This window comes from Camelina sativa, chromosome 11, assembly GCF_000633955.1.
Source record: "Camelina sativa cultivar DH55 chromosome 11, Cs, whole genome shotgun sequence".
NCBI lineage: Eukaryota > Viridiplantae > Streptophyta > Magnoliopsida > Brassicales > Brassicaceae > Camelina > Camelina sativa.
In genome coordinates, this window is record NC_025695.1 from 23,828,220 (window position 1) to 23,842,533 (window position 14,314).

Below are 14,314 nucleotides of genomic sequence, written 5' to 3' on the forward strand. Positions count from 1 at the left end.
AACGACAAAAGAAGAATACGAAGAAGAAGAAAAGGTAAATGAAAAAAGAAAGAGATGAATATTAATGATTTTCATTGCTTTTTTGGGTCTCTAATGGGCCAAAAACATTTTGGAGCTCGAATACTAATTAGAGCCTTCAAAATTAGGCCTACGGTCCCTTTAAAAATAAAAATAAAAAACAATTATACTTAGTTGGAAAAATATATAATTACTAGTAGTAGGCCCGTACTTCGTACGAGACAAAATTTATCAAACAAACTTGTATTAAAAAAATGAAATCAAGATCTTTATTTTTAGTGATTTTCATAAAATGCGGGAAAATGGTTAAAGTTGATGTATATACCATTATTGTTAATCATTTGGTTCCTGAGTTTTATCACAAGTTTGAGAAAGAGCTTTGGCTCAAATGACCAAAGACATGTAAGCAAAGCTTTGAAAAAGAATCATAAGAAATTCCAACCGAAACTAACATGAGTACATAAATTTGCAAAACAAAATACAATCATGTAAATTAAAAAAAGAGTGGTGACAGAATTTTAGACACACAAGGATGCTGCAGTTGTGAATTAAAATAAATTTTACCGAAAACTCTCATATTATTGATTTCACCTTACTTTTACGTTCACCCAAATGGGTTTTATACACGAAGTCGAACAATCTGAAATCTTCATCTATATATAATAGCAATCCGAATAAATGTCACCAAAAGTTGTGTTTTTTTCAATCGTACCTTTTGGATAATTTTCCAAAAAAATCTGTAGAAAATTGAAATTATGTGTTTTACAAAAAGTTGCGATTGTTCATTATAACGGTTTTTTTTAAGTTACAATTGTTCATTGTAGAGTTGTGTCTATTCGAATATTCATATATTTTGAAATCTATATATATTTGTCTGTTTGAACTGTTTTCATTTTTTGCCATGATACAAAATGCGATTGTTCATTGTAACGGTTTTTTTGTAAAGTTGCAACTGTTCATTGTAGAGTTGTGTTTATTCACTATATTTTATTTATATTTTATCATCACAAATTTTAATTCTAATAGGTGTGTCTATTTAAATATTCATGCTTTTTGAACTCTCTTTATATTTGTCTCTTCATCACTAACTAACAAGTTTATTGAAACAAATTTTTCATTTTATGTTGCATATAAATAATTGAATATTAATATATAATATTCAACGTTATTCTATAATCTAACTAAAATTATAGAAATGATTATAGCAATAGAGAAATTTTATACAACTTAATATAGAATTTACAGTTGCGTCTATTATCTTAAATTTTCGTTAAAAATATTTTAATATTTAAAAATAATAATAACAATCTAAATAAATAAGAACTGACTTTTCGTATTACTTTTTTGTAAAAAAATTGGTTTAATTTTTTTTTTAAAACTCAAACAATATTATTAAGTACTACGAAACGCCGCAACATGTACTAAGAGTTTTTCCTGTTCGAACTGACTTTATGAAATAAAGTTTCTGAAAATTGCAGGTTTTGTGACAGTGACTTTCCAGCCAAATTACGGCCAAATGGCTGAACGGAATTTTCGGGTCGATAGTGGAAAGCTGGTAACGAGTACTACAAGTGGTATACTCATACGTTCCAAACATAGTTGATTTAATGAAAAATAAGGGTGTGAAGTGAGCTACTTATGGTTTTTGAGAAAGTATCCCACATCGGAAATGGAGAGTGTTTTTCACTCACTTATATATGGTTTCACATTCTTCTAGTTTCAGAAGTCTATAAAAGGAAGAGAGAAGGTTCCCACAGGCACGCCGTGGGCCGTGAGCTTTTGGACTCTTGGGAATTCTCACATCGCCGAGTATTTTTTAGACTGCATTTAGGCCCATTTATTTTTTGGTAAAACTTGGCGTGAACTCCAAGTAACTTGGGAAATACTCCAAGGAACTTACAGAGTACTCCAAGAATATTCTCTCGAGATTTTACCTCCTTCCACTATATATAAAGCCGAAACTTCTCATTATTTTTCAAGCTCTAAAACACAAAAAACTCACTCTAAAAAGGCCTTTCTGTCTCTCTCTCTCTTGCTTCGTCCAAAGTAAGTTCTTAGTTATTATTAGTTTCGAAAGTATAACGTAGATCTGTGTGCTAGAGTAATAGTTCGTGATCGGTTGTATTCTGTAATTCATAAATCGTGATTGTCCGAAAGCACTTACCGCTAATTTATTGAATTAAGGAAAAAAATATCATATCTTGCCTTCGTGATTTATATTACGTTTTGATATTTTGTCGTTGTAATTTATTTCTGATTTCGTTATTTTAATACTATTCATATTTTTTCTCAATTTGGTTTTTTGCGCTCCTAACATTTCTTATGTCCCTTAAAGATTGGTAAAACACTGCCCTCTTAAAGCGAAGCTTTCTGATCAAAATCAAGGGAGCAATGGAAGGGAGAAGTTTCCTCAACACACCGACCGAAAGGGAGAAGCTATCGGCGTGATGCGACGTGGAGTAGAAGAGAGAGATTCACGGCAAGGATCAAGAGAGGAAGGTGGTTAGATCCGAAGACTAGAGATTCTGGAGGCTTCTCAGGGCTGTTGTTCGATGGGGGAGGTCGTCTATGGCTAGGAGGAGCTAAGCCACCATCGAAGGTTTTCAGATCTACTCGCTACCGCCTTTCTCTCTCACATATGAGCCTGAATCTCTTCGACAATCAAGCTCGGATCTCTTCTTCCTCCTCAAAGCTGCTCTACGGTGGCGGGATGACAACGGATCTTGGATCACCATCTCCGTTTGACTTACGTCTTCCAGGCTCACCAGAGGTCCTATTCCGATGAGCATCCGCAATATTATGGACGGCGGTTTCAACTGAGTTCTTCAGTTGGGGGATTAGGGTTACAGAGCGACCGGTTTGATTCCGGTTCGTTAATAAATAAAAATCGGGTCAATTTTGATTTATGGTTTTTGCATGGTTTGATGTGTGTGGTTTAGGCCCTAAGGGGATTGTAATGGACCTAAATCCGGAAATAGTACATTGGACACTTATTTATAATATTGAATATCCTTTAACAAAAATATATATATATATATATCCGTTATTTAATATTTCGGAAGTACCTGACTTTTTTGTATACTATATAATAGATATATATATGATTTTTTGGTTATAGACTTATGACATTCATGATTTAGGTGTATCATAATATACATGTTAATTTGATTTTTGGTAATTAGGGATAATCTGCATTTGGTTAATTATAGTAACATATAAAATCAATTATAGGTAACATTTAAAAGATAAGGAAATCTTTCAACCTAATTAAAACAAACATATGTGATTTTTCTTTCACTTTTATTTGATTTTATATTTAAATTATTATATAATATATTTAGTTAATAAAATTTATGATTTTTTTCTGCATATGATGTTATTTAAACTTTTTTAAACAGACATATATTGCTCAACTAATGAATAAAAAAATGTATAAAATGTCTCAACCACAATATATTCAATTACTCATAATATAATAACTCGCTTTTTAAAAACCAAATTACAAAATTATGTCTTATAATGACATTCAAGTCATGAGGTAGAATATACATTGTTGAAATAACTTCATGTACATAAAGTCATAAACTAATACAACATATTAAAATTTTATTGTAAAATAGAAAATATACAAAATTTTGTATAAAATAAAATTTAACCAGTGATATAATAAAGGTACTTATCTAGAATCATTAACAATATAAAACTTACAAAATAAGTATTTTTTTTCAAGTCATCATATTTAGCATATCATTTTATTGCATAATATTTTATCCAAAAAAGCTTTTAAAAAACAATCACATAAATTTTATTTTGTATAAAAATTACAATATAAATAAAATGAATTTCAACTCATGCTATAGCACGGGTCTTAATCTAGTATATATAGTATGGAAATAAATAATCAGATTTAGACTAATCTGTCAATATGAAAAATACTTAGGTTCACTCCTAGGGTGAACCTTCTAATTCACTTCTTCATTATCAACCAATCAGAATCTTCTATACATTATCTTGTTTAGAAAAAATCAAAATTAAATTAAAAAGCAATACATATTAAGGAAACAAATTCTGTATAATTTTTTTTAAAGAAAGTTAAATATTGGGTTGGTTTAGATTTTACAATTAGAATGAAATGATGTATCGGTTTGGATTGACAAATAAGATGATTAGGGTTTAGATTTTACAATTCAAACAAAATTATATGTCGGTTTGGGTTTACAAATGAAGTGGTTAGGGTTTAGATTTTACAATTAAAACGAAATTATATGTCGGTTTGGGTTTACAGATGAAGTGGTTAGGGTTTAGATTTTATAATTAAAACAAAATTATATATCGGTTTGGGTTTACAAATGAGATGGTTAAAGTTTAGATTTTACAATTAGAACGAAATTATATATCGGTTTGAGTTTATAAATAAGCGGTTTAAGTTTTTAATTTTATAATAATGTATACAGATTTTGTTATCTTATTTTATAAGGAAGTGAATAAATAGATTCTTAAATATATTATGACATGTTAGATTCTTATTGACTAAACTAAGGAGAAGTGAACAAAAGACCTTATGAGTGAACCCAAAAATTATCCGCCAGATAAATATTTCTAGATCGATGATGCCGCACTTGTTTATAGCTTAACTAATGGTATGATCACTGCACCTTGTTGATGACTTAATTAATATTATGCATATAACTAATTGTGCATATAACTACGTCTAGCTAGAATCTCCGAGTATTATATGTTTGACTTTTAATGTCACCAAAATCGACTCTTGACTCACGTGACTACACCGTCGATCTAGATAACCATTTTTACTCAATGCAACTTTATAGACAATACTCGATGCCACTTTACAGACTATAGACACTATTTAGAGTCGTTTTAAATGTTATAGTCATCATGATCAGTTATTAAAATTGCCTTTGTATTTTCCAGAAAATTGCGCTAGTAAATAGCTGGGAAATATATGAAGGAAAAGATACAAATGGAACAAAAATACCGAAGTGCCCGATCTGGTACATAAGGAAGAACTTAAAGATGAATATTCTGCGCAATAAATCCGACATATTGTATTAGCGTACGTATTTTCAGGATCGTTCGATGAGAATAATTCTTACATCGTCAAAGGATCGTACAAATGTAAATCATGTAAAATTGTGCACATCTCATTGAACAAGACAGTGGTGGAGATCAAAAGGAAAGAGGTCAGAAACCAAAGGAATTCGGTTCGGTTCAGATGTTTTTGATCTTTTTGTTAATCCTGGTTTTGACACCGGTTTGGCAATGGCTTTGGTTTTGTTATTAGACCAAATGTTCTCTTGATTTAAAGTTATAATTAAACCAGTTTTTTTTTCCTTTCTTTTTGAAGTCAAATTGTATAGCACTATTTACAGTATCACTATAATATCAAACTTTTAAGTTACATGATATTTCCACACCTTAGCAAAACTATGTTGTTTTTAGATTAATCTCTTTGAAAAAATACAATTTTTTATCTTTTATTTTAATTTTTATTTATTTTTAAAATATGATATGACATCACATATTGTTGTAATTTGATTGGTTGATCAAGCATTGAATTAAAGAATTTTTCTTAAAATACCTCAGCACCAATTTATCACTTGCACCAAAAAGACTAATCTTGATATTCTCCTTGAGATTTAGAAGATCTGAAGCTCATTGAAGGTTGAGAAGCCACCGACGTAAACCTCAATTTTTTTTTTTGCTGCACGATTTTTCTTTGTCACCTAATTTCGAAACAAAGACAATGAATTATATTTAAGTATGATCACACATTTGCGTAGTCAATATGAAAGTTGTAAAGTGCAACAAAGCATCATAAAGTTTTTTTTTCTTTTTTCTTTCTGCAACTACTTCAAAAGATTATTTTTCTTTATAAACTATTATTATATATATCAGAAACATAGAGACTAAAATGAGGCCTAAAGCGAAATACAACTGAGGCCCTATTTTGTTTTGTAAAATTATTTTCATAAAGCCATAATTTAGTTTCAACTTGAAAAGTTATTGTTTAATAATCTAAGTTTAGTACTAATTAGTAACGTCTACAGTAGCGGAGCTAGGAATTCAATTCATCAGGGTCAAAATATAATTTAAGAGGTCAATTGTGTTATTAATTTTTTTATAGGGGTCAATTCTGCTATTTTATCAGAGTCAATTTGATTTTTTTCCTAAAAATTCAACTAAATTTAAAATTTCACTAGGGTCAATTGACCCACATGCTTCTACCCTAGCTCCGCCCATGAATGTCTATGTACCTTTTATGCTAAAAGTCTCTAAAATAGGCAAATGGTAATAATGTCTATGTCCTAAGTTTAAGATAATGATGTCTATGTTTAGTACTAATTAGTAATGTCTATGTGCCTGTATGTAAAGATAATTAATACTCTCTCCGTTTCAAAATATAGGATGTTTTTGTGAAACACGCATATTAAGAAATAATTACTTTTAAAAATTTAAACTAATCATAAACAAGTCTGCATAATATAAAATATAAATTTAATATAAATGTTATATAGAAAGTTGGAAACATCCTATATTATAAAACAAAAATAATTCTCTAAACATCCTATATTATGAAACGGAGGGAGTAATGTCTATGTCCTGCCATAAGTCTCTAATGGATCCTATGGGGCCTTCTTTATATAATTATAATATATCTAACCTATCGAGATAACCACAAACCCGTTTTTTTTTTTTTTTTTTTGGCTCAACATCAACTTTTCATTATCCAAAATGATACAACCAAATCAAAGGCACATTACATTCACCTCTATAGACTTGGACCAAAACAAATGCAATGATTGATCAAGTACAACCCTGGAACACTAGGCGGATCCAACACTACCTAACCGAGAATCATTGCATTTTTTAACCACAACGAGATAAATAACACACCACGACTCGGTGTGAAATCATCTCTTAAACCACCCACTACAAGAAAACATGGATTTGCCGACTACAAAAACAATCACTAAACAGTCGCAAACTACTTAGTTACGACTGATTGGCGACTGACATACGTAGTCACTAAACAGTGCGTCGCTAAAATAATCAGTTCTCAAACAGTCGACACGGAGCTACTAATTGGCGACTGATAATTGTGGTCGTTCTTCCCTCGCCAAACAGTCGCTAAAGTTGCGACTGAATTTGCAACGCTTTAGCGACTGATCTGGTTACTCATTTGCGATTGTTTTGGTAACTGTTTTGTGTACGTTTCGGTGACTGTTTTACGACTGTTTAATTATCATGTTTTTAAAAAAATTCTAGTAAAAACAAATTATGTGATTTTGTAATACCAAAACTGATTATGAAAACTATAACTAAAACATAACAAACATGAAATTAAACAAACACATAAGTTTCATTTTACATCCAACATCGTAGTTGTAGAAAACATCCAAACATAACAAGATTACAAGTCACAAATATTACAAAAGTTTTCATAATCATAAAGGAAGGAGAGATAGTGAAGGAACCTAACTTTGAACATCAAAAAGGTTTAGGTCATTGGTTTGAGACTCGAGGAAGGCGACATAGTTTGGGTTAGTCTTGAGGAAGCTCACCAAGCGTGAGATCTCAGCTTGTTGCTCAGATGCAACCCATAAAGCCTCAGCTGCAACCCGTGAAGCCTCTGCGTCACGCTCTGCTTGTAGAGCTGCTTGTTGCTCTATTTTGCGGTTTGCTTCTTCAAGCTGTTGTTGCAGGCTTGTGATAGCAGAAGAGCTTCCGGAAAACTTCCACTTCCTGTTGATGTAACTTCCTAGGCTTCCAACCCCAAAGTATGTTCCTCTATCGTTTATGAAAGTAGACTGCATAACAAAACAGAGAAAAAGTTAACATCATTACTTACCAATGAAAAACTTAAGTAATGATGCATATTAGAAAGAAGCAACATTACCTGAAGAAAGAGCTCATCATCCTCCTCGTGAGATAGCTCCGATCGACGTGATGTACCATCAGCTTGGTCGTCATTGTCCAGAGCAGCCAACTTAGCTTCCCTTTTTTGCTTATATGCCTCATGAACTGCTTCCACTTTCTTATCCACAAAAGTCCCATCTTTTTTGGTATGAGTCCTGATGAAAACTTCAGGAATAGTTGGTGGTCTTCCCAATTCCACTTCCTGAAAAGTTAGACAATGAAAAGGTTAGATAATGAACCATCTTATGTAACTTATTAAACAATGAAAAGGATAACTCACCATCTCGTGTTCGATTTGTAAGAAAGACTTTGGCCCTGATACATGCTTATGAGGGCCAAGACCATTACGGTCAAACATTCGAGCTGCTGAAGTGGTTGCACTCTTTGCCATGGCTTCTTCTGTGTTCCAATAGTCACACATTTCTTTCCAAATAGTTTTCTCAATCCAACTCGGTTTTGCTTGATCTCGCTGAGCTGCTGCCTTGGAAACCATGTCTTTCATACGGGTTTGACAAATGGTATAGAACCTTTGTTGAACCACACCGGTTAGTGAAGGATCCCAGGTGTGTGTTTTTTACAAAAGAAGACTAGTGTTAGTGATAAAAAAACCAAAAATAAAGCTATAAATACAGAAATCAAATTGAAAGGAGTAGAAGTTTACCGCGAATTCCAAGAAGTAGTTTTCTCTTCTTGCAGTAGGAACACAACCCCAACTGTAAAATGGACCATCAAACTTGTTTGTAAACAATTTTGTAATCTTCCGGGTAAGTGATGACTTGTCTTTACCAAACCTTCAAACACAAACACACAAACAAATCAAAAGTAAAATTCTAATCGAAACCTTCAAACATAAACAAACCTAAGAATTCTAATCAATCTAAAATAAACCTCCAAACACAAACAAACCTAAAAATTCTAATCAATCCAAGTATAATTCTAATTAATCTAATCAACTAAAAATCCTAATCTTACCAAGTGGTTCCAGGCTCTAATGAGGGAGAGAGGACAGTGGTATACAACTCACGGCCCGGTTGGACAAGCATGTCATGCAAATAAGCGAGTACATCAGCTGGGAGATTTGATTGCCTTACACTATCATCCTCAGAATCAGCTTCTTCCTCATGTGAGTTTTGCGCTTGAGAACTGTGATGCAATGCAGAAGCTGCTCGAGGTTGACCAGGTTGAGAAGAGGGTGGTCGATGATTTGAGACGTGAGGAGACTGTCGAGGTAGATTCGAGACTTGAGGAGACTGTCGATGATGATTTGTGACTGACGGTTGAGGAGACTATTGATGATGATTCGTGACTGACGGTTGAGGAGACTCTCGAAGTTGACTCGAGAATTCTGGTGGATTCGTCGCGGAGGCGAGAGGTTGAGGAAAAGGACGCCTGATTGGAGCTTCGCTGGCAGGAAATGTTTCAGGAAAGCTCCTCGAGTTCTGGAACAGATTCGTCGGAGGTGGATAGTCTCAGTAAGAAGATGTAGGTCTCGCTGGAGGCTGGAGGATTGGGACAGGAATTCCCTGAGAATCAGTGTCTGGATCTCCCTCTTTCGCCAGCGTGAAGGCATATTGGCTGGGAAGAGTAGCGGGTCTTCGACTCGCCGTTTGTGAGGTTCCAGAGGTTCGATTCGAGGGGTTTCTTCTTCCTCCTCCTCTTTTTTTTACTCCAGCCATCAAGGGTTTACGGTTTCGTTGAGTGAGAGGAATTTAGATCTAGGGTTTTGAGGTTTCGCCGTTTCGTCTCGAAGAAGAAGAAAGAATTGAGAAAAGAAATGTTGGATTAGGGTTTGTTCGGGGAAGAAAGGGAATAAGAAATGGGTTTTCGTGTTTTGTTACGGCCCAAATTTTGTTAAGGCCCAAATTAATTAAAGCAGTCGTTAAATAGTAGCTCTATAGTCGCAATTTTTTAGCGACTGTCAAACTGGTCTCCAAATTAGTCGCAGATTGGCGACGACACTGCGACATTATGCATCAGTCTCCAATTAGCGTCTACTAGGTGACTGTTTTATTATAGTAGCCATTTAGTAGCAAAACAATCGCAATTCAGTCGCTAAATTTAGTGCATGTGTTTTTAGTCGCAAGTTGCAGTCGGCAATTCCATGTCTTCTTGTAGTGACCTAAATAAACCCTATGATACGAAAACAACTACCAACACAGAAAAAGTCCAAATCCTATACTGAAGAACAGATAAAATCCAAGCTATTAGAACCTATGATATGCAAGTAGAGCTTGTCCCAATAGCATAAACACCCAGATGCGCAATATCAGAAGAACTTGGTTTCTCCGGCTTTCATTGTTTCGGTCCTAAGCCAAAAACGAACATAACGTCTGATTGACCCGACCAAGAGATGCGAAGCAAAACTAGCAAGAATAGAGGCTCCTCCGAACTAACCCCAACACAACCAGAATGCTAAACACCAAAAACTAAGAATTGGAGCACATATTAGCATAGCTTCACCTCACAGTGCATTTTCGGATTGACCACATCGCTCTTCCTTGTTGCCTCACTTCTTGGCCGGACTGAAACCAGAAGGTTGACGAAGCTCTCGAGAAACGCCGGCTTTGAGGAAGACCTCAAATCTCAGATGAATGCTTTTGCTTTTGTGTTTGCTGTTTATATTGCCAGCTATTAAAAAGAAATACTATATTATTTTTAATCGTGAAAAATGCAGAATCGTTAGATTAAAATATATGATGAATCAACGGTCGATCCATATACAAAAGTAACCGTTAAAGAAACGCGTTATGTCGGCGATATGCCGATATACATACTTACATATCGATACCGGGGTTAAAGAAACGCTTAAATTTTTCTTTTCTCCCAATTTTTTTTCTCGCTTCTGGGGTTTTCGCATGAAGAATGCTTCGATTCGACGACTGCTGAGGAGATTCACGTTGAGTAATCTTATGATTAGTATGTATTTCAATCTGTATCGCTAATTTGTTTTCAGGATTTGTATAAATTTTTGTGTAATTGTTCTTATATTGATTTAGGGTTTTGATTTTGATATGATTCAGGCACGAAATCATGACAATCGACTGGGCTTCTTCTTCTTCCTCGTGGTGATTTGGTAAGGTTTCTTCCTCCGATCCTCTGTGTGTGTGTGTTTTTTTAGGGTTTCTGAATTTTCTAATCGTTCTTGTGTTCTACAGATCTGTTCGGTTAATTCAAGCACAAGACTATTTCAATCGGCTAGGATTCTTCTCCGTCGTGATTATTTGGTAATTAAGGTTCATTCCTCTGATCCTCTCTTGGTGTTTTTAGGGTTTTCAAATTGACTAATTGTTCTTATGTTGTACAGATCTAGGGTTTGTTTGTTCTGTTTGGTTTGATTCGGCACGAAACTATTTTAATCGGCGGCTTGGTTTCTTCTTCCTCCTCATGGTTAGATTTCTTCCTCTGAACCTCGCTTCGTGTGTAATTTGTTTTTGTGCCAATTGATTTGATTCTGTACTACTACGGAGCTTATTGAACTGTTTTTTATTCAAATGTTTTATTCACTTAGTGAGAACTCTATTCTTTAGCAGGGATTATTATATGGCTTTGATTGCGTTGTATCATCACTAAGAGAGTTAATGTTTTACAGAGACGAACTTGTCCATTGTGTATGGTCATGTAATTCTGATTATAGAGATGACACTAAATCAGGTTCTTTGAACTATGATACAATGATTTGTAAAGCACGTAATGGGGCTAACAAGCTTAGCTCTCTGTTTGAAGAAAAGGCATTTTTCAGTCACTAGGATTTGTCTCGTTTTCATTTTTGATTTATCTATCATGTTCTTGCAGGTTTTGAGACCGCAAGTGGAGGAGTCAAGATGAGAGATGAGCACTAAGGTACCAGTTGTTCCTACTCCTTTTCTTAGTTTGTGAGTTTGAAACTGTTCAACTCCAGTTTCACGTGTACAAGGTAAATTCCTTTCTTTTTTTATTTTCTTTTGTTATTTTTTTTGTGTTTTCAAGTTTTTGAGGACTGAAATCAAATGGGGTACAATTGATCAGTCCACTTCTGTTCGGATTTATTGTTTTTATTTTATTTAAGCAATTGACTTTTGTATCATTCTGATTTTAGAATCAAGATTTTTGTTTTTTGTTTTTGTGTTCTTGGTTACTTGGTCTGCGGATTCTTGGTTTTTGTTTTTGTGTTCTTGGTTACTCCTTTGGTTTTTCACTTTAATAAACTCATATCCGTTTTTGGTTTTAGTTACTTGGTCTGCGGATTCTTAGTTTTGGGGCTTTTAAGTTTTGATGTTTGTTTTTGTTTTCTTTTTAAACCCAAAATAGATCATTGACAGACATTAATCTAATAGTGTTCTGTCAGATTCTATTTTGGGAACATTGTCCCGAGCAAAATCGTGGATCGTGGACTGTTGGCTTGGTAGTGCATGCATGTTGGGAATTGGAAAAGAGGTTGCATTTTGTTGGATTATCCAACGGCTAAATAAGTCTTGAGAAAAAAGACATAAACCAAAGAGTTCTCAAAGTTTGGTACCCTCGGCTGGTAAAAACCATAAGACATGAAGAAAGAACCAAAGAGTTCTCAAAGTTTGGTACCCTCGGCAGGTAAAAACCATAAGACATGAATGACATAATAGAACCAAAGAGTTCTCAAAGTTTGGTACCCACGGCTGGTAAAAACCATAAGACATGAAGAAAGAACCAAAGAGTTCTCAAAGTTTGGTACCCTCGGCTGATAAAAACCATAAGACATGAATGACTGACCTTGCGGCTTAATGATTCCTAAGACAAAGACATAAAAGAACCAAAGAGTTCTGAAAACCATAAGACAAAGGAGTCAAAAGACATTGGAAGGGTAGTGCATGCATGTAAGGAAATGAGTTGCGATATGCTGGATTGAGCGGACTGAAGAAATCTTAAGACAAGATTGTGACTTGTTCGATGGTAAAAATGACCAGAACTTGGACCAACGTACGACTTAAAGAAGTTTAGCCCTACGAGGTAAGTATATACATTCAAATAAAATGAAGACTAACAAATTCTTTTTTCTTTTCCTTTCAGGTATGTGCTTCTCAAGTTACGGTGTTCAGATTGTCAAGACTTTTGATAGGTATATATTCTTTCAAACCTTTTTATTTTTGTTTAACTGCTTTCCAAACTTGTTTGTAATTAGTATATGAAAATCACAAGTGAAAGACACATACATCATCCTGAACTCCAAAGTGGTAGTTTCTGGTGCTTTTATCAACTCTTAATGATGACGCAGTTGGGAACATATTCCAATTCGAGAGACTAGGTATTATTTTCAGTTTGAAAATCATAAAAATTGCTTGCGTTTCTAGATGAGCACATTGTGTATTTTAATTTTACTATTCTTTATGTCTCAGTGCTTGTGTATCATAAGCTCTCTTATTCTATATAGTGGATGTAGAGTCTCTCGTAGATTAACTTATGTAGATTGTGTTTGTGTTCCTTGAACCTTGAAAGTATTTTTTTGCCTTATGCTCTAAAACTTTGGTGATTGTTTTAAACATGTGAATGACATCCTAGGATTTTTCATCATCCACTGAGTAAAGGTTGATTTTACTTTGGCTTTTAAAACATTATATTGTGTGTTGAAAATACTTAATATCTCTGTTTTGGTGTTTGTATGTATAAATAACTTTTTTCATTTAATGAAATAGATGCATCTTGGGATCTCCTGTAGTTACTTATTTTTAAATGTCTGTGATAGTACTGCACATTATGGTAATAATATTATTGAATCTCGAATGTCTTTGTTTTGCGTTATGCTCTAAACCCTTGGTGATTGTTCTAAGCATGTGAAACTGGAATTCTGCATTTACTATATCTATACACTAACTGAATTATGGTAATAATATTAATCTTGAATGTCTTTGTTTTGCGTTATGCTCTAAACCCTTGGTGATTGTTGTAAGCATGTGAAATCACATTATGGAATTCTGCATTATACTCTAATGAATACTGTGTTAGATTCTATAATTTATACCCCTTGGCTTGAGTGTTTACTATATCTATACACTAACTGAAAATGTCAGAAATTCTCTTGTTTTACGAAATAGATGAACATAGTTGAGACTCGTGCAGATTATGATAGTATTTTTGTTAAATCATGAATGGATTTGTTTCGTGTTATGTTCTCAATCCTTGTTGATCGGTACAAACATGTGAACTGACATTCTCAAAATTTTCATCATACACTTGTATGATTATTATGTTAGTTTTTACCACTTGTTGTACTCTCTGCCTTAATCTTTTTACAACACAAGTGCCTATCTTTTGGTCTCTTAGTCTTTGCGTTTGGAAATCTATCGAATTATATGGTGTATTTAGTTAGAATGCAATGTGTATTTCTTTATTCTGTTATGTGCCTTTT

General features: G+C 33.7%; 1 long non-coding RNA gene across 2 annotated transcripts; it reads left to right on the top strand.

Annotated features, from left to right (window-relative positions):
* LOC104724139 lies at positions 10,767 to 12,033 on the top strand. Of its 2 annotated transcripts, none has more exons than XR_002034110.1 (5): positions 10,767 to 10,872; positions 10,977 to 11,029; positions 11,112 to 11,189; positions 11,261 to 11,343; positions 11,749 to 12,033. It is a non-coding gene; the product is annotated as an uncharacterized LOC104724139 (long non-coding RNA). The 2 variants fall into 2 exon arrangements; XR_757529.2 differs by having other exon boundaries at positions 11,112 to 11,180.